Source organism: Pinus tabuliformis, chromosome 8 (genome assembly GCF_031772625.1).
Source record: "Pinus tabuliformis cultivar Carrire ecotype Pingquan chromosome 8, CPIR1, whole genome shotgun sequence".
Classification (NCBI taxonomy): domain Eukaryota; kingdom Viridiplantae; phylum Streptophyta; class Pinopsida; order Pinales; family Pinaceae; genus Pinus; species Pinus tabuliformis.
In genome coordinates, this window is record NC_142294.1 from 1,110,289,717 (window position 1) to 1,110,311,410 (window position 21,694).

General features: G+C 36.0%; 1 pseudogene; it reads left to right on the top strand.

Annotated features, from left to right (window-relative positions):
* LOC149239234 (casein kinase 1-like protein HD16) overlaps positions 1-21,694 on the top strand; it is an 86,646-nt pseudogene that overhangs the window by 21,006 nt on the left and 43,946 nt on the right.

Below are 21,694 nucleotides of genomic sequence, written 5' to 3' on the forward strand. Positions count from 1 at the left end.
AGCCAACCAAAACATGGAAACCCTAGTAAACCCTAATCTGACTATCTTAATCTCTATGATGCAATGGTGGGAGTGCAAATGTCTAAGAATGATGCCATTACCTCTAGTGATATGAAATGCATGAACTTAAACTACTTCCATTGAAAAGAACATTGTTTTTGTATTTTTGCTTAAATGGTTGGAGTGATTATGATTTTGTTTCTTATTAGGGTTTGGCTGTGCAGAGGTGGTTTGAAGGGAAGGAAAGCTTGGGAAAGGTCAGGGGGGCTAGGAGAGGTCCCAGGGGATCCCTAGCATCAGTCCACAGAAGTCCACAACGTTCAGGTGCTCGACAACCGAGTTTGCAGGCTTCTACAGGATGTCTGCAGGGGATCCTACAGGAAACTCAGGAATTCTACAGGAAGTCTGCTAACTTCTACAGGATGTTCTACCGTGGGAGTTTTGGGTGATGGTGAAGTGATGGAGCGGTATGGGTGGATAGGTAAGATGGAGATGGAGCTTGTGATGGCTCAGGGGCAGAGAAATAAGATGGAGAAAGAGTGCATGAAGTTGGTTGGTGGATAGAAGGATGGAAGCAACGAAAGGTCAAGAAAATGGAGCTACGTGGACAATGGAAGAGTTGGAAGGTAAACGAGCTGAACAGAGGTCCAGTAGGTGGCTTTAGGCGTGGTTAAGAAGAAGAAGAAGGAAATGGAATGATGCTGAGCAGTGTAAATAAAACAAATTTCTTATGTCTTGCACCAAAAACGAGAGTTCATTAACCTGTGCTACCTGTGCTATTAAACAAATGAACAACAATGTAAATCGTGAAGAGAAGTCGTGCATGGAGTTGGAATGAAGAAGTATGGTTCAAGATCAAAGTGCATGGATGGATCTACAATTAAAATGATTGTGTTGCAGCTTGTATGAAAGTAAAAAGACTGCGTTTTTTGGTGGTTGGTACAGACTGCACCCCAATCTCTAAACAGAGATGGCAGTGAAGGCACTATCAACCTTTTCTTGGAGCTCCAATGAACTACAATCCTCCTATTCTAATCTAAGCAACTAAAAGCGATTTAACCATAAGCTAATCCTACTCAATCTCATTAAAGAAATCAAATCAGCAGACTGTAAATTCTAAATGCATGTCAAAACAGAGGAAATAAAGTGTTGCAAGGAAACAAATAACAATACAAGGAAGAGGAGGTCTATTGCTCTCAGGTTGGGCCCTAACCTGAGAGCTATAGCTCCCTTAAAAACTCAGAATTAGATCCAAATCTGCTTGCCTTTATTCATAATCAGGAGTCTAATGTCATGCCAAAACTGGCTTACAAAAAACAAGCACCGAGCTGTAACTCGTGCTCAGAAATTACAATAGTAATTCAAAAGTTCAAAAAGCTCCTATCAAAGGCTACGGCCTTCATATTTATACACAATGGAGATCAAGCTGGCTTCCTCCATTCATGGAGCTTGGCTGTCCAACTGAAAGTTAAACTGTTGATCCTGTAGAATCTGTTGGCTGCCTTTAAGCTCGGTGGGGAGAGCTGTTGGAGCTCGGAGTTAAGGTGAAAATCACGAGGAAGGTCATCAAGACTGTGGAAAACCTCCCTATGAACCCGCAATGTCACCTTTGCTGTCTCCTTGTCTCCATTTGCGTGGTCTTTTGCTCTCTTTAATGCCAAAAACCTGAAATCATCATGTATTAGCCACATAGATATAATGCCTGCCCTTCTTCCTACAAATAACATGAATATACTAAGAAATGAATGCATAAGTGATAAAAGATGAATGGTTGAGCAAGGTAAGTAGGCCAAATGAGCCCAAATTGTACCAAAAATTGGGGCTCATCACCAAGGCTAGGGTAGAATTTCTTTAATGAAAAATGATATATCCATAATCAAGGAGTACATCTATTGTCCAGGGATTTGCACTCTAATGTTATCTCATAATCCAAGTCTTACATTATGTTGGATTTTAAGAGATACTTCGATCAATTCATTACCTAAATCTATCGAAAATTTGAGGACCTTGAGATTCTTAAATCTATCCAACACACAAATTGAGATCTTGCCAGAGTCCTTGAAAATCTCATGTACCTCCAGTTTCTCGATGTTGGTTACTGCTATAATATAAAAAGATTGCATTCAGAGATATTTAACCACATATTTATGCGACATATGAATATGGAAGGCTCTATGAATATCAAGCGAGCTGGAGATTGTGGAGTCCCATGGTGATCGGTACAAGTTAAATAAAAGACTCTTTGGTAGCCCTTGATGTATGCAACTAATTCTTCATCAGCCTTAAAGCCTGGGATTTGGGGATACAGGGAATCACGTGAAATCAGCAGGAGATCACAGGAAATCAGGTTGAAGATAGGGTAAATTTTAATTCAGACAGAGAGGCCAATTTTTAGGGTGGCACAAACAAATAATAAATAAATAAATGACAGAGAGTCCATTGAGAGATCTTGGCAATAAATCCCGATATTTCCTCTAAAATATCCATTGTATTAAGGAAATGAATCAGAGTTTTTTTTTACTTACCTTTTTTCTCCATGAGATTCTTGCCAACTGACTCCACTTCCTCGGTCAATCCACTCAGCTTACCCTTCTTAGCTCTCCAGTTCCTTAGCACTATATTTCTACCTCCATTTCCTCTGTTTGTTTTCTCTATCAAACCGTTTTTACTTCCTCACTCAATTGTATGCCCAAAATTCAGCTCTCCTCCAAACGCGTTGGGACATTCGCCATAGCTTGAAGCTCCAAAATAGTGGTGCCCTAGGTAACTTTTGCCCTGGTAGGCTTGCTCAGGTCCTAGATGGTTCTGATGGTCACCATAAAATGATCTTTATCGCCTCTTTTCCTCCAGATCCACCTTGCCTTATTGTCCAGCCAAGAAACTAGCTCTTCCCCATGGTCCGAAGCCTGGTTTCATTAGTTTCTATAAAAATAATGCAAAGCATCTAGGCCAATGTAATAGGGTACATAGAAAGCGTCTGCCCAGCCAAGATCAGAGACAAGGCACTGGTATTTCTTCATTCAGCTATGGAAAACAAGCTCTAGCAATCAATTTCCAAAGAGAACACAACACATTTTTGCAGCATCGTTTTTCAACAAGAGACTTCCCAACATTTTGGCATCGTTGCCAGGGATTGAACCCGAGTCATCCACGTGACATATAAAATAAAAATCTAAATAATATTAATATATATATATATATATATATATATATATATATATATATATATATATATATATATATATATATATATATATATATATATATATATATATTGAAAGCTAAATGATATATACGAATAAAAATGAATAATATTGAAATCTAAATGGGTGTATATGTATGCTTGAGATTTTATTCCTAATTAAGATTAGTCCTCCCCCTCAATGTCAAAAAGGGTAAATTGATGACTTCCCGAGGCTCAACGATTTTTAACGAGATGATAACAAGGCCACATTCATGGAAAACGACGTTTAGCTCTGTTAATGACTAACGTTGCATCAATTAATACCAAATTCACTTCTGTGTCTGGGTACATGATATCTGTAGGAATATTTCTTAAAATATTTTTCTTATTTTGGGAAGCTCCAGATTAAACTTCTAAGTGTTCACATCTAGCTGCACAATGAAGAGACTTGAAGAACTACATGAAGATTATGTGTTACAGGAGCAAGAGCTTGGTTGAGATAATGCCTTCCTACGTCTTTGAGATCGTTGGCCACTTCATTGTTCACTTGGACTCCATCACAGTAAATAATTTCCTCTTCCTGCAATATCTCCTCTATCAGGCCAGAACTTGGAAGAAACAGCCAGTGAAAAATGCATGACTTATTGCATGACTTGGCTCCTTCTGAGTCTTTGAAGGGAGCTGAATGTTTGATAAAACTTGGAAAAGATCTGTGTGTACTATCAAACACAGAGTGCCAAGGCTGGGGTAGAATTTTTTTGATGAAAAATGATATATCCATAATCGAGGAGTACATCTATTGTCTAGGGATTCACACTCTAATGTTATCTCATAATCCAAGTCTTACATTATGTTGGATTTTAAGAGATACTTCAATCAATTCGTTACCTAAATCTATCAAAAATTTGAGGATGTTGAGATTCTTAAATCTATCCAACACACAAATTGAGATCTTGCCAGAGTCCTTGCAAAATCTCATGTACCTCCAGTTTCTTGATGTTGGTTGCTTGTATAATCTAAAAATATTGCATTCAGAGATAGTGAACCACATATTTATGCGACATATGAATATGGAAGGCTCTATGAATATCGAGCGAGCTGGAGATTGTGGAGTCCCACGGTGATCGGTACAAGTTAAAAAGACTCTTTGGTATCCCTTGATGTATGCGACAAATTCTTCATCAGCCTTAAAGCCCGGGATTTGGGGATACAGGGAATCACGTGAAATTAGCAGGAGATCACAGGAAATTAGGTTGAAGATAGGATAATTTTTAATTCAAATAGAGAGGCCAATTTTTATGGTGGCATAAACAAACAATAAATAAATAAATGGCAGAGAGTCCATTGAGAGATCTTGGTGATAAATCCCAATATTTCCTCTAAAATATCCATCGTATTAAGGAAATGAATCAGAGTTTTTTTTACTTACGTTTGTTCACCACGAGATTCTTGCCAACTAAATCCACTTCCTCGGTCAATCTACTTAGCTTACCCTTCTTAGCTCTCTAGTTCCTCAACACTATATTTCTACCTCCATTTCCTCTGTTTGTTTTCCCTATCAAACCATTTTTGCTTCCTCACTCAACTGTATGCCAAAAATTTGGCTCTCCTCCAAACATGTTGGGACATTCGCCATAGCTTGAAGCTCAAAAATAGTGGTGTCCCTGGTAACTTTTGTCCTGGTAGGCTTTCTCAGGTCCGAGACGGTTCTGATGATCACCATAAAATGATCTTTACCACTCTTTTCCTCCAGCTCCACCTTACCTTACTGTCCAGCCAAGAAACCAGCTCTTCGCCGTGGTCCGAGCCTGGTTTCATTAGTTGCTATAAAAATAATGCAAAGCATCCAAGCCAATGTAATAGGGTACATAGAAAGCTTCTGCCCTGCTAGGATGAGAGACAAAGCACTGGTATTTCTTCATTTGGCTATGGAAAACAAGCTCCAGCAATCAATTTCCGAAGAGAACACAACACATTTCTGCAACATCGTTTTTCAACAAGAGATTGCCCGACATGCATTGTCTATCGATTTTTTTTTTTTAAAGCTCATCAAACTGATTTTCTAATTATTAAGCCACAAGCGTTCCTTCCTGTTTGCAATCGACACATTTTGTTATGTTTCAAACTCATTTGTCTACCTGCAAAATAGGATCTGCTCAACGGATTTGAATATAGATTTATACCAATTTTTGTTCATTGATCTGCGAAAAAAATGTGGTTTCTATTTGCAAATTCGATGGGGATCCAAGCCTTGGAGAAGCCTGCATGTCGTTTCATTTTTTTTTATTTTTTTTTTATAACCTTCAAACTCTCGTTGCAATCGATCATTCCTTTGCCGTAAGGAATTTTCGCTCAAACCCTCGTTGCCATATTTTTATTAATGTGGTTTTTTTTTAATGTGTTTTATTATTTTGTTTATATAATGGGTTGATTTTTTTTTTTTTTATTTGAGTTGTTTGTTTTTCTATATTAATTTTATTTTGTTGTTGTTTTTTTTTTTTTTGTTTAAATGATTTTGTTTCTTTATTTTATAAAAGGAGAAATCTAGTTTAGATTTTTTTAATTTTTTTTCAAAGAAAATTCTAATTAAGTTTTTTTCTTTTATAAACAAAAATAATTTATTTAACAAAAATTGAGACAGAAGTAAGTTGGAGATCATTTTTTTTACAATCAATAGCAATTTTAGATCTTCTTGCCATTCTTTTTTAGGTCTATGATTTTTATTGTAAAATTTCAAGGCTAACTTATTCAATTTTCCTTTCTGATCTTCCAGGTCGCAACAAAGCACAAGAAGAGAGCATACTTGAGAATTTTGACAATTCTTTATACATTTGAAATTTTAAATTTAAAAAAAAAAACATAGTAAGAATTGATCTCAAACCTCAAATTCTAGCACTCTAAACTCCACTTGTTTTCCTTCTTCACAAATATATCTTTGATTGTAGATCTTCCTGCCAATGGTTAGTGAATGAGGTGGCTCTTACTGCACCACCAAAATTTCCAAGAATAAATGAAATCACATTTTAAAATCAAAAGCTTCAAAAAACTTTCCAAGCTTGGTTTTATTTTCCTATTCTATCCTACTCCCTTTTGAGAAAGAGATTTTTATTTTTATTTTCAAGTGTACGATTATTTCCAATGAAGCCATTTATGGATCAAAGTCTCTAGTATGCTCACATCCAAATTTGAAAAATATACCTGAATGTTTACAAGGATATGAGAGATCAATTGCGCGTTTGGATTAATTGTTAGGATTCGTTGAAGAATGGAAGAATGTTGTGGCCTAGTCACCTTTTGAAACCATTATTCAATGTAGTCCTCATTCTGTTGACTCTCCTCAAATGCTTGGACATCATTCTAGATCTCCTATCCATAAATGGATGGATTAGATCAACACCCTTATAGTGAAAATATTGATTGAAATATATGCATCCTATTTATCATGATTTATATATGCATCTAAAATTGAGATTCAAAGCTAATGCCTACGTATACTTCCCCATGTTACTAAGATCTTGCTATCACCAAGTCATCCTTTCAACATGAGTTAGTTTTTCCAAAGAAAAATATTGGTGCTGAATTAAATTCCTAATGCCTAATCCCTTAGCACCATCCCCGGCAATGGTGCCAAAATGTTGGGCAATTTAATTGCTTAAATTTATTTCATTAAATTATCAACCAGGGATACTCGTAAGCTTTTGATGATGCCAGCAAAATATATGTAGGAGTAGGCAACTAAATCTATGTCTAACTAAATGATTTTTTGATTCAATATAATATGCAAGGGAAGAGGCTCTTAATTGAGGAGGTCCTAGCTATCCTTCCCTACAGTATTATAGATTGAAAAGAAATAATTGATTACCAGAAACTTGAAATAAAGACAAGAGAATAAATTTTAATTGTTTTTTAGATTCCAATAGAGAGAGACTAACTTAGTCCCTTGATTGTCCCCTCGTATACTGATCCAAACTAAACTAAGATTCGTTCATAAGCATAAGAAATGAAATAACTTGAAACTTAAAAGCAAAAGAATGAATTTCAATTGTCATACAAATCAAATAGAGAGAGAGCCTAACTTAGACCCTTGTTTGTCCCCTCATATGCTGATAAGATTTTAATTTAAAACCCATTCATCCATCACAAACAAATCCTCAAACATCTAGGCAATTAAATGAAACAAGATCTATTATGAAATAAAATGTTTCTTTGATCCTTTTAGAGTGAGCTCAATTCTCTTAAGAACAAAGTAACAAGCTATTCCATATACTACATTAAGACAATTTATATCTAAAACTATAGAATGGAAATTTATGTAAAATGAAGCTTTATTCTATTCCATCATAAGTTGGATACATGCTCCAAGAGTCCTCCCTTTGGAATGGAGGAGGTTCTCCTATTTATACAAAAATTTAAGCAACTAACTCATTAATGGAGATCCACTAATCCCTCATATGGTTACAACCAATATGAGACACATATTCCTTTATCCATGATTCTTCTCCATGAGATATGCTTGAACCCTATCCCAAATCTCCTTCAAATCTTCAAGAGAATTCGAATTTGATTCTTGGAGGCCACATAATAGTATCTTGGAACCTTCCAAATCACCTACACATGTCACCAAACTCATTCGACCTTTAGGTATAAGCAAATACATGTTATTTTTCTCACTTTTAATCATAAATTCACTTTAAATACTTGAAATTAAAAACTTTAGAAAATGAGCTTATAAACCCATATGGTAATGGAAATTTAGGGTTATGTAATGATAATGTGATGAAATGAGGTGACAAAATGAGGATAGAGGTGAAAATGGAGTGAAAATGTATGCTAATTTAGCGGCCCAACAAAGTTGCTCCCAAATTTCATTTCTGGCAACATCTTGTCAGCCTCTGGTCCAGCCTCTCTGTTATTACAAATGAAGGGGCCCAATTGATTTTTCATTTTAAATTGGGTTTTCTTCCTAGCTGCTAGGAAGTTGACTTCATCAGAACTAATGATCTGCCTAAAATATTCTAGTGAAAATATCCTCATAGGGAGGTATTTTGGTAGTTTGTAAGGGGAAAGTTGGCATCCATAAATTCTAATCTCTGTGTGGTTCTGGTACAGATACCAATCTCCCACCTTACTGTTCTTGGCCAACTGTAACACCCTTTTGATTTTGTTAGGTCCCTATACTACTAGTGTAACCCTTATTATTATTAATACAACCCCCTTATTCTATCGTTGTGCCCATGTAGTCCCCATATTGTTATTATTGTTCCCCATAGAAGCCCACTATTTTTATTATTGTTCCCTTACATGACCCCTCAGACTCCTATATATAGAGAGGAGGTCTTGTCATTTGTATCATCAAATAATTGTTCATTTGTGTAATGTAAAGGAGGTTTCCCCCTCGAAGAGTTTGAATTCTAAGGAGTTTATCTATCTCTTCTATCTTTTTGTGAGTTGGTTTCATAACATTCGATATTAGAGCTTTGGATTCTAGGGTTTTGCTGCTCCAAACAAGTCATCGTGGAATTTTCTCTATAATTTTTATTTTTATTTTTTAGAAGCTAAAAAACAAACCCATTTGAGATGAAAATTCACTAAATTTCGAGTCCAAATTTCAGATCTTGTCTTTCTATATTTTCGGAGATATGATCTGAGGAAGTTAGGGTTTTTGCAAGCTCTATAATTTCATCTAAAACAGGTCATTGTGGACGTTTTGCTATAACTTTTCCTCTACAAAGTTTTAGAATCTAAAACAAAAACCATTTGAGAAGAAAGAGGTCTAAACCTTGGGTTCAAATTTCGGATCTTGTCTCGCTATATTTTTGGATATATGATCTTAGGAAGTTAAGGTTTTGGCAGACTCCTGAATTACATCTTAAACAGGTGACCTTGGGAAAATAGTCATAACTTTCTCTCTGAGAATAAGATTGAAATTTTGTAAGAAGTTATAGAAATAGGATGGTCTATTTTTTTTGGTGTATTATTTTCAGATCCGAAGGTCAAAACAGTGACACATGGCACTTCATACAAGTTCACTCTTCTGAAAAGGTATATAATAAGGTAATCTTAGGAGATTGTGCATAACTCTTTCTTGGAGAATCCAATTTTAATTACACTGGTGGCATTGGAAAGAGGACACAAAGGGCCACTATAGCTCATGATTTCAAAACTAGAAGATCCAAAATTACAAAGTTACAATCGTTTGAAGAGCGAGCTCCTAAAATCAAGAAAAGACAATATGAGGAATTTTGATGGCAAGGATCCAGTAAATTGGATACTACATATGGAGAAATATTTTGACCTACATGGTGTGCCACAGTTACAAAAGGTATGTATTGCATCTAATTATTTAGAACAGGATCAATTTTTATGGTATAAAGGGCTTTGTTGTCATAAACCACTTATGTGGTCAATTTAAATAGAGGAAATGATAGCACATTATGAGGATACAAAGAGAAACACCTTCTTTAGCCAATTGATAAATCTTAAACAAAAGTGTTCATTGGCAGAGCACATTGAGGACTTTCAAAAATTGAATATAATTGAAAATGGTATTCCAAAGAAGTAGAAGATTGATGTCTCCATAAGGACTTTAAAGGATAACATTCAACATGAGGTTCGTCTTTGGAACCTGATTCATTGGAGAAGGTATTCAGGTTGGCAAGAAAAGTGGAAAGAAAAATTATGGCAACAAGGAAGTCTACCCCTCACAACTATAAAGATGGAAGTGTTGTTTCTCCTAAACTTCCACAACCTACAAGGTTGACACAACAACAATTGGAAGAAAAAAGAGCAAAAGGACTTTGTTACAATTGTGATAACAAATACATTAAAGGTCATAAGTGTGCTGAGAAGAAATTATTTTACATTGATTGTGAAGAGGAGGAAGAAAAGGATCAAGAAGCATCAAAAGAAGAGGATATACACCGGGAACCAACCCCGGAGAAAGAAGAAATGAATCTAACCATATCCTATAAAGCATTGGCAAGAATTACCACTCCTCAAACTCTCAAGATAGAAGGACATATCAAGAAGAAAAAGGTTCAAGAAGTGAAAGATAACATCAAGAAAGAAGAAATGAATCTGACCATATCTTGTAATGCATTGGCCGGAATTATCACTCCTCAAACTATCAAGATAGAAGGACATATCAAGAAGAAAAATGTTCAAGAAGTGAAAGATCACATCGAGCGTCAAGAAATGAATCCGACCATATCTTGTAATGCATTGGATGAAATTACCACTCCTCAAACTCTCAAGATAGAAGGACATATCAAGAGAAAAAAGATTCAAGTAGTGAAAGATCACATCGAGCATCAACAACAAGTTCTCCAACTTTTAAAGGATAATGCCACTTTGGTGCAGAATCGAATGGAACAACAAGCATATCAACACTACAGTGAAAGAAGTTTCGATGTAGCCGATTGGGTAATTTTACGACTACATCTCAAGCAAGCTATTTATGAGAAGGAAATGTTGGAAATACTACATGCACTTAAGAAATGGCGACCCTACCTAATGGGAAGACACTTCAAGGTAAAAATGGATCATGATAGTCTTAAATACTTTTTAGAACAAATATTATCTTTAGAAGAATAGAAAAATGGGTCACAAATATGTTGGTTTATGACTTTGAAATCATCTACAAAAAAGGGAAGAAAAAATGTTGTTGTAGATGCACTCTCAAGAAAGGATGAGGATGTGGAAGCATTTTTTTCTACTATTTCTATTACCCAACCAGATTGGATAAAAAAAGCAAGGGATGAATGGAAGAAGGACGAAGAAGTGTGACCACTCATTCAAAAGTTGTAGAATATCCTAGTTCAAACAATATTGCTAGAACTTGATGAGGAAGGAAAAATCATATTGGAACCTAGAGCAGTCAGAGAAACAAGAACCTGACAGCTATGAAATCGATCAATTTTAGAGTATCACATCAAGTTGAAGAACTTACCTGCTGAATATTCCACATGGGAGGACAATAACGTTTTAAAGAAGCATAAGGAACTACTCAAGCGTTGAGGATAACACTTTTTGAAGGAGAGGGGCATGTTAGGTCCCTATACTACTAGTGTAACTCTTATTATTATTAGTAAAACCCCCTTATTATATTGTTCTTCCCATGTAGTCCCCATATTGTTCTTATTATGCCCCATAGAAACCCACTATTGCTATTATTGTGCCCTTATATTATTATTGTTATGTCAACTCTAATTATATTATGACCCCTTAGACTCCTATATATAGAAAAAAGGTCTTTTCATTTGTATCATCCAAGAATTTTTCATTTGTGTAATGTAAAGGAGGTTGCCCCCTCGAAGAGGTTGAATTCTAAGGCGTTGATCTATATTTTCTATCTTTTTGTGAGCTAGTTTCATAACAGACTTCTTGGTTCATTCTGGGCTGAGGGCTACTGGTCAGCATGTTGATGACTGGATGGACAAATGAATCAATGAAATCCTTATAGGTGAATGCAGTGGAGTATTTCTGGATCAACGGTGTCCAATAAATAACTGACCTTGGATTCCCTTTGGTATCCAACTTCTGGATGCTGATAGGGAATTTGTCTGATTGATAATATAAAAACATATGAAATAACAGAGAGGAGTACTTGAAGACTCTCTCAATTGGTAGTCTAGTGAACTATTCATGCATCGTATCTGCAATGAACTGTGCATAGTTGTAAATGAAAACAGGAGGCTTTCCTAGGCTAATGATGGAAATAAAGGCCAAGAAAACCTCATCCACATGCTCATCTGAGGTATATCGTAGGATGCAAGAGAGCATGGTAATAATCTGTTTGCCTCTCTTTGAAAAAATGGTGGCAGCATAAGGGGGACTATCTATGGGAGTATGGCAGTCCTCTATAATGAAATTCTGGAATATTTGGGCTATTTTGGCTAGGTATAACTTGACACATAGGTCCAGCAAGTCACCAATAGACAGTGAGGTCTCATTAAGGCTTGGTTGGACCTACAACATTTGGTTGATATATTTTGCAGTGATGGTAAATAACACTTGCTCGTCAGGGTGATAATAGATCTTTGGTTACGAATGTAGCAAGCATGACATAAATTGATGATGTATGGGAAAGGGTGTAATTCTGGAAACAAATATTTGGGTAAATTAGATTCTCAAAGGTGGATGTCATCATTATGGTTTAGGAATCTATCCTTACTCTAGCAGTGGAGCTTTAGAAGGTAAGGTGGAGAAGCAGTATCCTTTATTTGAAAATCTTTGTCTGCTAATGCTAGGTGGTCAATGTCCAGGTGAGGGATTGATAGAGGTCTCACGTCCAGAGAGGTCTGGGAATCCATGACTGAGTTTATGGATATGAATTAGGCCTGTAGTGTTTGTAAAGTGAGGTTTGGAAGCCCTGGAATAGTGGCATGGTAGTTATAGTCTGTAAAATAAGGGTTTGGGGTATATAATTAAATTTCTCTTCAATTTAGGCAAGTTTACTAATTAATTTCAATTAATTAAGCTTTTAATTGGAATGTATGTTTTCAAATTGAGAGGGTCGTTCTAGTTTTTCTGAAGAATGCCTAGAATTTGGCTGTCTGGCTTGCAAACTAGGTTTAGTGGTGAATGCAGAGGGTACAGTAGCATGAACTGTCATCTTGTTGCTTGAACTAGGTGTCTAGAGCTTCTTCAAGTGGCAAACGGTGGTCAATTTGGTTGCAAAGGTTTAGGTTGTTGTAGAATGGCTTGAGCAGCAGTTATAGTGAAAACAAGCGAAAATAGTGAATTGGGGCCTTTTTGGCCTTTTAATGGGTAGTGATCACATTTCGACGTGGAAAATATAAATGAAAAGTGGGAAGTTTTTGGCTTGGGCGGGGAGGTGGTTTTCTGGGCCATCGAACCACTTTTGAAGGGCAGGCAGTATTTTTCATGAGCATGCGATCTCATCTGGTGCCACCACGCAGCATAAAAGAGACCATGCAAAACTATGAATCTTGCGTGCTCTCGGGCTGCTATCGGTCGAACAGTGAACCCGCGCGATATGGATGTGCACCATCAGATCTGGGGGTAAGAGATCAGACGAATGTTGCACGGTTAAGATGCACAGAGGGAATTAGAAAAGGGATTTGCAAAGCCTGGGGTTTAATTACTGCAAATTGTAATTAATTAGTAAATAAGGTAGGGATTAGATATAACCAGCGGGTTTAATAAAGTGGGACCAGGGTTTATGTGGCGGGGTTTTTTAACTGCACCAAGGGTTGGTGGGTTAATTTTTTTTTTTGGGGAAATATGAAGTGGGGAGTTAATTAAATAATGCATGGGGATAAAAACTTAGGATAATGGGGTTTTATGGGTTTTTGAAGGGAAATAGGGAAATTAATAAGGGGGGAAGTTAATATTTGCAATGGGGAATGGGTTTCACACTAGGGAAAAGGGGGTTGTGGGTAGGGAAATTATTTTTGAAGGGTAATTACTAGGGAAATGTGTGAAACCAAGGGGTAAGGGTCAAAATGAGGGGAAAAGGGGACTTATAAATGATAAAGGGATAATGGGGAAATTAGAAAATAAGCATGTGGGGGCATAGTGAAATGAGGGGAAATTAGTTAAACCAGCTTGTGAACATCTTTTCTTTCTCATAAATGCTCCTGCACATGAAACATAGGATTAAGCATGATAAATGTGCTTTTGACTCAGCAACGTTGTACATTTGCAACCTTTCTTCTACCTACCCTTTATTTATCCTAACATTTTTTCTTCGCTTTATTGGGAACATTTGATCTTGCTGACCCTTTATTCCCTTTTCTTTTGACAAGAAAACTATCTAATTCTAACCTTATAACTTCCAATGGCTCAGATTAAGCTGATGAGCTCATTTTTATTCTCTACCTAACTACTGATCTACCAAGGTTAAACAGTTTGGCTAGATCATTATTCTCTATCTATCAACATGAAATTTAAAGCATGAATGGGTCTAGATTAATCTATTTGACCATCATGGATTGTGGCATTTCTGACAAGATGCACACAACCTTATTTTGAATAGTAAAGTAAAAAGTAGTGGCATTTGAATTTGCACACTTTCATGAACTGTTTTATTTCTTTTTGGGGTTCATATTTTTCACTTTTTTTATCTTTTCTCTTTCTTTTTGTCCTTGGATTATTCTTTTATGACACACTCTCTTGACATTTTTTAATTTTTAATATGGAAAACATGTTGGAGAATGAAAAAGTATGTACAATATTACAAGACTAACCATAGCCAATTCAAAATTATGGATCCTATTATTATTTTGTCCTAAACCATATCCCTCACAAAATGATATTGAACATCAATGTGCTTTGCCTTTGAATGATAAGAAGGGTTCTTTGCCAAGAAAATTGCACTTTGGTTGTCACAATCTATCCTTATAGCTTTTTGTATCAACCCCATACTTGAACATAATCTCTGCAACCAAACGGCTTCCATGCTTCCATGAGTGGCTGCCATGTATTCTATCTTTGTAGTTGAAAGCGCCACTACATTTTGTCTCTTGCTCATCCAACTCAGTGCACCTCCAAACAAGTTAAATACATACCCACTTGTAGATCTTCTCTAATCCAGATCTCCAGCCTAGTCTGCATCAATAAATCTATGGATGTCCAAAACTCTATCCACTCATGGTCTCCCTTGGTAGAATAGACCATAATCACTAGTGCCACACAAAAACCTGAAAAGCCACTTCACTATTGTCCATTTCTCCTTCTGTGGTTTTGACATAAACCTGCGCAATACTCCCACTGCATGTGCAATGTCTGGTCTAGTACAAACCATTGCATACATCAGGCTACCAACTATACCTGCATATGGAACACGTGACATGTCCTCTTCCTCTTCTTGTGTCTTGGGACACTGTTCACCAGATAACTTTACACCAACATGAATAGGAACCTTCATCGCTTTACTATCATGCATATTAAACCTCTACAATATTATCTCAACATACTTCCTATGGTTTAACCAGAGCTTCCTTTTTGCCTGACATCATTTAATTTCCATCCCCAAAATATATTTTGCAACACCAAGATCTTTCATGTTGAATTTGGAGGACAATTGGGTCTTCAATTCCTGGATAATTTCTTTGTTATTTCAAATCAACAACATATCATCCACATACAAGACCAAATAAATAACATGGTCACCAATTAATTTGAAATACACACAGTGATCTGCATTGCTTCTGGTGAAGTCAAGTCCCCGTATATATGTATCAAATTTCTGATACCACATCCTTGGTGACTGTTTTAACCCATACAAAGAATTTTTTAACCTGCATACTAGTTCTTTCTTACCCTTCACCGCAAAGCCTTCAGGCTATTTCATGTAAATCTCTTCTTCCAGATCCCCATGAGGAAATGTTGTCTTCACATCCATCTATTCCACCTTAAAATAAAAAGTAGCAACAACAGATAAAAGCAATCTAATAGAAGCTACCTAGGAAATAGAAGAAAAAATATCACCAAATTCAATTCCCGGCAACTGGGAATAACCTTTTGCTACCAACCAAGATTTGTATGATTCTACCTTGCCTTCTACATTCATATTCTTCTTAAACACCCATTTGGTTCCAATGGGTTTTCATTTTAGCCGGAAAATACACCAAATCCCAAGCTTCATTTTTGTGCAAAGATGCAATTTCATCAACCGTGGCCTCTTTCTAGAGTTTCCCATCCTTTGAATCTACTGCTTCCCTGACAGTTTTGGGATCATCATTAGTAATAGATAAAGCAAAATTTTAACATAAATCAAAATCCAGAGAGAAATTAGGCATACCTTCTACCATACGATTTCCATGAAGAATTTGAAGGCCCTTCTCTCCAATATGTCCAAGCCTTTGATGCCATAGTATGGTCTTTTCTCCAGAGACCACTAGATTTTATGTTCCACTTTCAGGAACCACAAAATTGTTGCACTCATCAATAATAGTGCTACCCTAAAGATTGTATAGAGTTCCAATCTAAACTCCCCGTATCAATACCAGTGTTATCTAAACCATCTTGCAGGTATCTTTCTTGAACATTATTTTTACACTTACATCATCCAGCTCGCTTATAGAAATTATATTTCTGGCCAATGTAAGAATATGGAGAACACCTAGAAGTGTTCTAATCCTTCCACCTTGAAACTTCAACTTGAATTTTTTGCGACCAACGATTCTATCCTTCCTAACATACCCTAAGAAGACATCACCACCATCATATGTATCATACTCGCAGAACCACTCCCTGTGGGGAGTGAAGTGAAAGGATGCACCTGATTCAATCAACCATTCCTCGTGATCTACATGTGTACTTGAAGAAGAAGCCAAGTACACATCCCCACCTTCATCTGAGGTGGTTTTCGCCTCTCCAAAAGGAGCATCATCAGATCCCTTTCCTTTCTCAGGAGCTTTAGATCTACAATCATTTTTGAAGTGCTCTTCCTTTCCTCATTTCTAGCACACCTTTACAGGTTTCCTTGGAGATTTATATCTCCCTCTAGATTTAGATCTCCCACTAGAGGATTTATTTTTGTTTCTATTCTGGGACCTTCCTCGTACAAACAAGGTATCACCATTATGGCCCTCTGTATTTTTTCGTCTCATATCCCCCGACAGCAAGGATGAGACTATTTCATCAAACTGCAAGGCAGTCGCATTTCTACCTATTGCAACAACCAGACTATCCCACGAATCTAGTAGAGAACACAAAAAACGGATTCACTTATCTTCATATGAAATTTTTATATCAATAGATAAAAATTGGCTTACCATAATATTAAATGCATTTAGATGCTTTGTCACCGAGTCTCCATCCTTCACCCTCATGTTATACATTTTTTTTCTATAGGAACAATTTATTCACCAGATACTTAGATTGATACAAAGTCCCTAAATTGTCCCACAAAACCTTCGCTGAAGCTTCCCCTGATACATTCAACAATGTTGAATCTAAGATACACAACTTTATTGTCTTCTTTTCCTTCCGATCCTATTTCGCCCAGTCTTCAGCTGAAAATGTGATTGGTTTAGTACCTGGATCTACCGCGATCCACTGATATTTATCCACTAGTAGATCCTTCATCTTAATTTTCCACAACTGAAAACTCGGACCATTAAATTTCTTGATCTCTATCTTTCCATTGCATGCCATATTCTTTCACCACAAGAATTGATCCCATGAATATCCCACTAAACAATTCCTACCATAGGCCCGATCAAAATCCCTCAGCAGCAAAGGTGTCCCCTTGAAGCCAAAATAGCTCTGATACCAAATGTAGATTTTAACCCCGTACAGAAATTACCTACATATGAATTCTAAAAACAAAAAATAAACAATGGTGAGAACATAAAACATAAAATAGATATACACAAATATTTTCTCCTAGAGCCCAAAACCAGGACTACCAGATTGATTTTTCATTATATTCATTTCAATGTTACAATACATATATATATACATGCCGAAGCATCCATAAACCCCAATCCATTAACCTTGGATTAGAACATAACCATATTCCCCTTGACTGGATCTACAAAATTCCATGGGAAGAAAACCATCATGCCCAAAACCATGTGTGAAAACCATGCGCAAAACCATAGGTCAGTCTACCCACCTAATATAACGTCCAAAAATATTTTCCCTACGGCACTGCCCCAGACCCCACAGAGGGGGGCTACCACCCCCCTCAAACCCTCCAATAAGGGGGATGCATCCCCTCTGTGACCACCTTGCGGAACCTAGCGCAATGAACAGGGGGGGCTATCGCCCCCCCATGCGTGGAGCTAGTCGTGGAAATAATATAACACACACCCAACACCCATAAGCCCTTAACCCATAACCACTAAATTCCCTATCCCCTTAACCCCCAAGCCATAATATGTTAACCCCTACACTCATAAATCATAACCTATTAACCCCTTGATCCCTTAAACCCTAATCCAATAACCTACAGGGGCTTCACTAGGGGACCAATACCATACCGCGTGCATTCATATTGGGGGATATATATTGAGTAAAAAATGACATAATATATTGAGCATATAACAGGGGGTAAATAGTTTTTATATTGTAAGGTATAAAAAATGGAGTTGAAAGTTAATGAAAAATATAAAGGGAAATAAAAAATGTTAATGAAAAAATGGATACCTATAATATCTATTGAAAGTAGGGGTATTTTAAATTGGGAAGGTGTATTGGGTTTGTATTGGTAGGGGGTTAAATAATGTGGTTTTTAAAGGTATTTTCCATTATGTAGTCAAATTAAGGGTATTTTTTAGTATTCCATGAATGCATGTGCTATGTCGTAGGTTCATTGAGTGAAACCCCTGTGAAGTAACCCCTAACTTCAAATATTTGAACCCCCTAAGCCCCTTAAATCCTAGAACCCCTAAGACTTTCTCCAAAATTATAGGTGCTCCAACACTAATATTCATGGTTTCCAACACTAATCCAACATTGATGTCTCTAAAAGCATCACATTCCAAAACGAAATGTTTTTCAAATTCCACTACCCCAAAAGTGAAAAAAGTACACACTTGTTCTTCCCAAGCTTCTTTAGGTCTTTTCCACCATCCTGTTTCACACCGAAGTTGATGCGAGTTAGCTCTTAATTGAGAAATAAAAATATTTTCTCTCCACATAATGCTAGCTCCAATGTATTCTTTTTGTTAGAGATCACAAGTGGGGTTGAATTCCTCAACACAATACTTCTTATTTCTACCCAACCCTTTTCGCCATATACACTTTTGAAACTTCTCCATAAAAAAAACAACTCCTTATTATTTGTGGGACATACATTGAAGTATAAATTCCATTTTTGCATCCATTTTTTATTTTTTCTCATCCATGCTTTATTTCTTTCACTAGTGCCTTTATTGAAGATAACTTTAGTCCATCTACCTACTCCCATTTTCTCAAATCTTTTTAGATATATATGAGACGTACCATAGAAATTGTTTTGATGGGAGTTGCTCATGTTTCACTCAACATTATCTCACAAGGAACTAAACTTTTTATTTTGAACTTTCTCATGATTAAGATTTTTTGGATTTTGTTTCCATTTTGAGATGGGGGTGATATTAGCCCACAATTCACACCCATACAACATCATTGGAAAAACTAGGAGTCCAAAAAGCACTTTAATTGTTTTCCAATCCCATAACTCTACCTCTCTACATCTGTTTTGAAGATCATATAATGATTTCCACCCTCCTACAATTCTCTTCTTTTTGCAGTCCTCCCAATTAAGCTTGTTGTTAAAATCAATCGTGAGGTAATTGTACTCATTTGCTTCTTCATGAATGTTTCCTTCAAAGAAGCATGCATGTTGGCTCTACTACCCTTTATTATATAAAATCATTATTTTTTTCTTTTTGATATTGACTTGCATCCCCAATATTCTACAAAAATGCTCAAGGGAATATAGGTGCATCTGAAATTAATGGGTCAATTTAGAAATCAATACAAGGTCATCAAAATATAAAAGAATATTATTGCAAACTCCCCCAACTGAACATCGTCTCCACCTTGAATATTTAGCCGCTCTTCTAGTTTATCAATGTATAAACTAGAAAGAGTAGGGGATAAAGAGCATCCTTTCTTAAGTCCAATGTCATTTCTAAATCTTTCTGAAATGCATGCTGAAGTTCTAAGTTTTACTTTCACCTCTTCATCAAGCCTATGGATAACAACTCTATAATGCAAATGAATTTCAAGTTCTTCCATTCTAGTCCACAACTTATCTCTAGGGATCGTGTAAAATGCCCTTTGAAGTCAATAAAGAAGCACAATACATCTTCTTTGTCCCCCAAACCTTTTCAATAATGTGTCTCAATGTGATACCATGGTCCACTGTAGAATGCTTTAGCCTAAAACTTGTTTGCCCTTTCTCCCTGTTTTATTTTACTTCTAGCCACTTACTGATTATATTTTCTACCATGCTGCCAAAAATCTTTGAAAACAAAGGATTGATCATAATGGTTCTATAGTCGGAAGGATTATTAATGTCTCCACTTTTAAAAAGGGGTATTTCTAGGCTAGTTGTCTAGTCTCTTGGCAATCCTTGCCAAATGATGTTGTTGAATATTTTCCATGATGTGCAGTGCAAGAGTGTTCATTCCCCACTTTAGAAATTATGCTTGAAGTTCAACCAAGTCCTTTTCCTTCCCTATTCTCAAATTCTTAATTCCAATCTCCATCTCTTGCAACAAGAAAAACTTTGTAGTTTTGTTGACCTTGGGAGGTGGCTCAGCCTCTGATTCGTTTTCATAGAGTTTTCTTGCATTGTCAAACCACTAATTGATTGTAATATTATTTTTATTTTGCTTCTTTCTTGGTTGAAGTTCTTGCCAAAAAAAATTGTATTATTCTTGCCTATATATATTAACTCTTCTCACCTTGTTTTCATGAACTCACCTTTTTTCCTTTTCAAAATATGTTTCTATAAATTTATATTCATCTTTTTCTTGCCTATTATTTTCAAGTTTCTTCTTTCCATTTTGCATTCCTCATCAAACCACACACACACACACACATATATATTTTAATTTCTTATTTTTTTCTCTTTTGCACTTTTTCAAGTGCACCTTGTATTATATTTTTTAACTCATAATTGTTTACACTCCTTTCTCCTTCTGGATTAATTTTGTTTCTTTTTGACTAAAATTGAGAAAAGAAAAAGAAAGAAGGTAACAATATTGGAAATTGGTCCTCTACACTATCTTACGTCTATTTTTTTTGTGGAGAGAGGGACGGACAAAGTGTGGAGGAACAACCAAGATACGACACTCAATTTGAATCCCCAAACAATTTATTGATGAAGGATCCATCATTTCCCATCTTGATCCTGTGAATTTTACATATTTGTGAGCATTCTATGGTAACTAATATTGAATCTCTCCCTTCTTGCAAACTCTCCAACTTTAATCCCTTCGCACCTTTGAAGCCATTTAATTTGTTTCCACAAGTATGTTATTTTAATATTGTATCATTTTCTCTATATAATTCCTTCTCTAATGCCATGGATGGGATGTTGTGTACATGGATTTTTCTGGGTTGTTAATTAGATTATAATGAATTTTGGAATTGAATTTGATGAAATTTCAATGATCTTGTTGTCATTCACCCCCATTTGATATGGATAGAGTTTTGATGAAATGAGAGGGTTTGGTTGGTGTTACATTGTAATCTAGAGGTATTTATTTGTGACTTTAAATTTTTTTTCGGTTTTGAGGAGATTTTTTTTTTTTTTTTGTCAGTTGATCCCTTGTTTGGAACCTTATTTTTATTTACATGTTATGAATTTAATAGATAAAGCTAAGGATTTTATTTTATTTTTTTCTGATAAAGGTTTGAGGATTTTTAGAATTTTGTGTTGGGTGGATAACAGAATAAAGGGGTAGGTTTTGATTTAAACAAGAACTTCCAAGGAAACATTGAGAAGGTTGTGAAGTAAGGTAGTAGATGCCTTTGATCATATTGTAGTTAAGATTGGTTCACGATGGGATTTTTGATATAAGGTTGAAATGCATGGGAAAA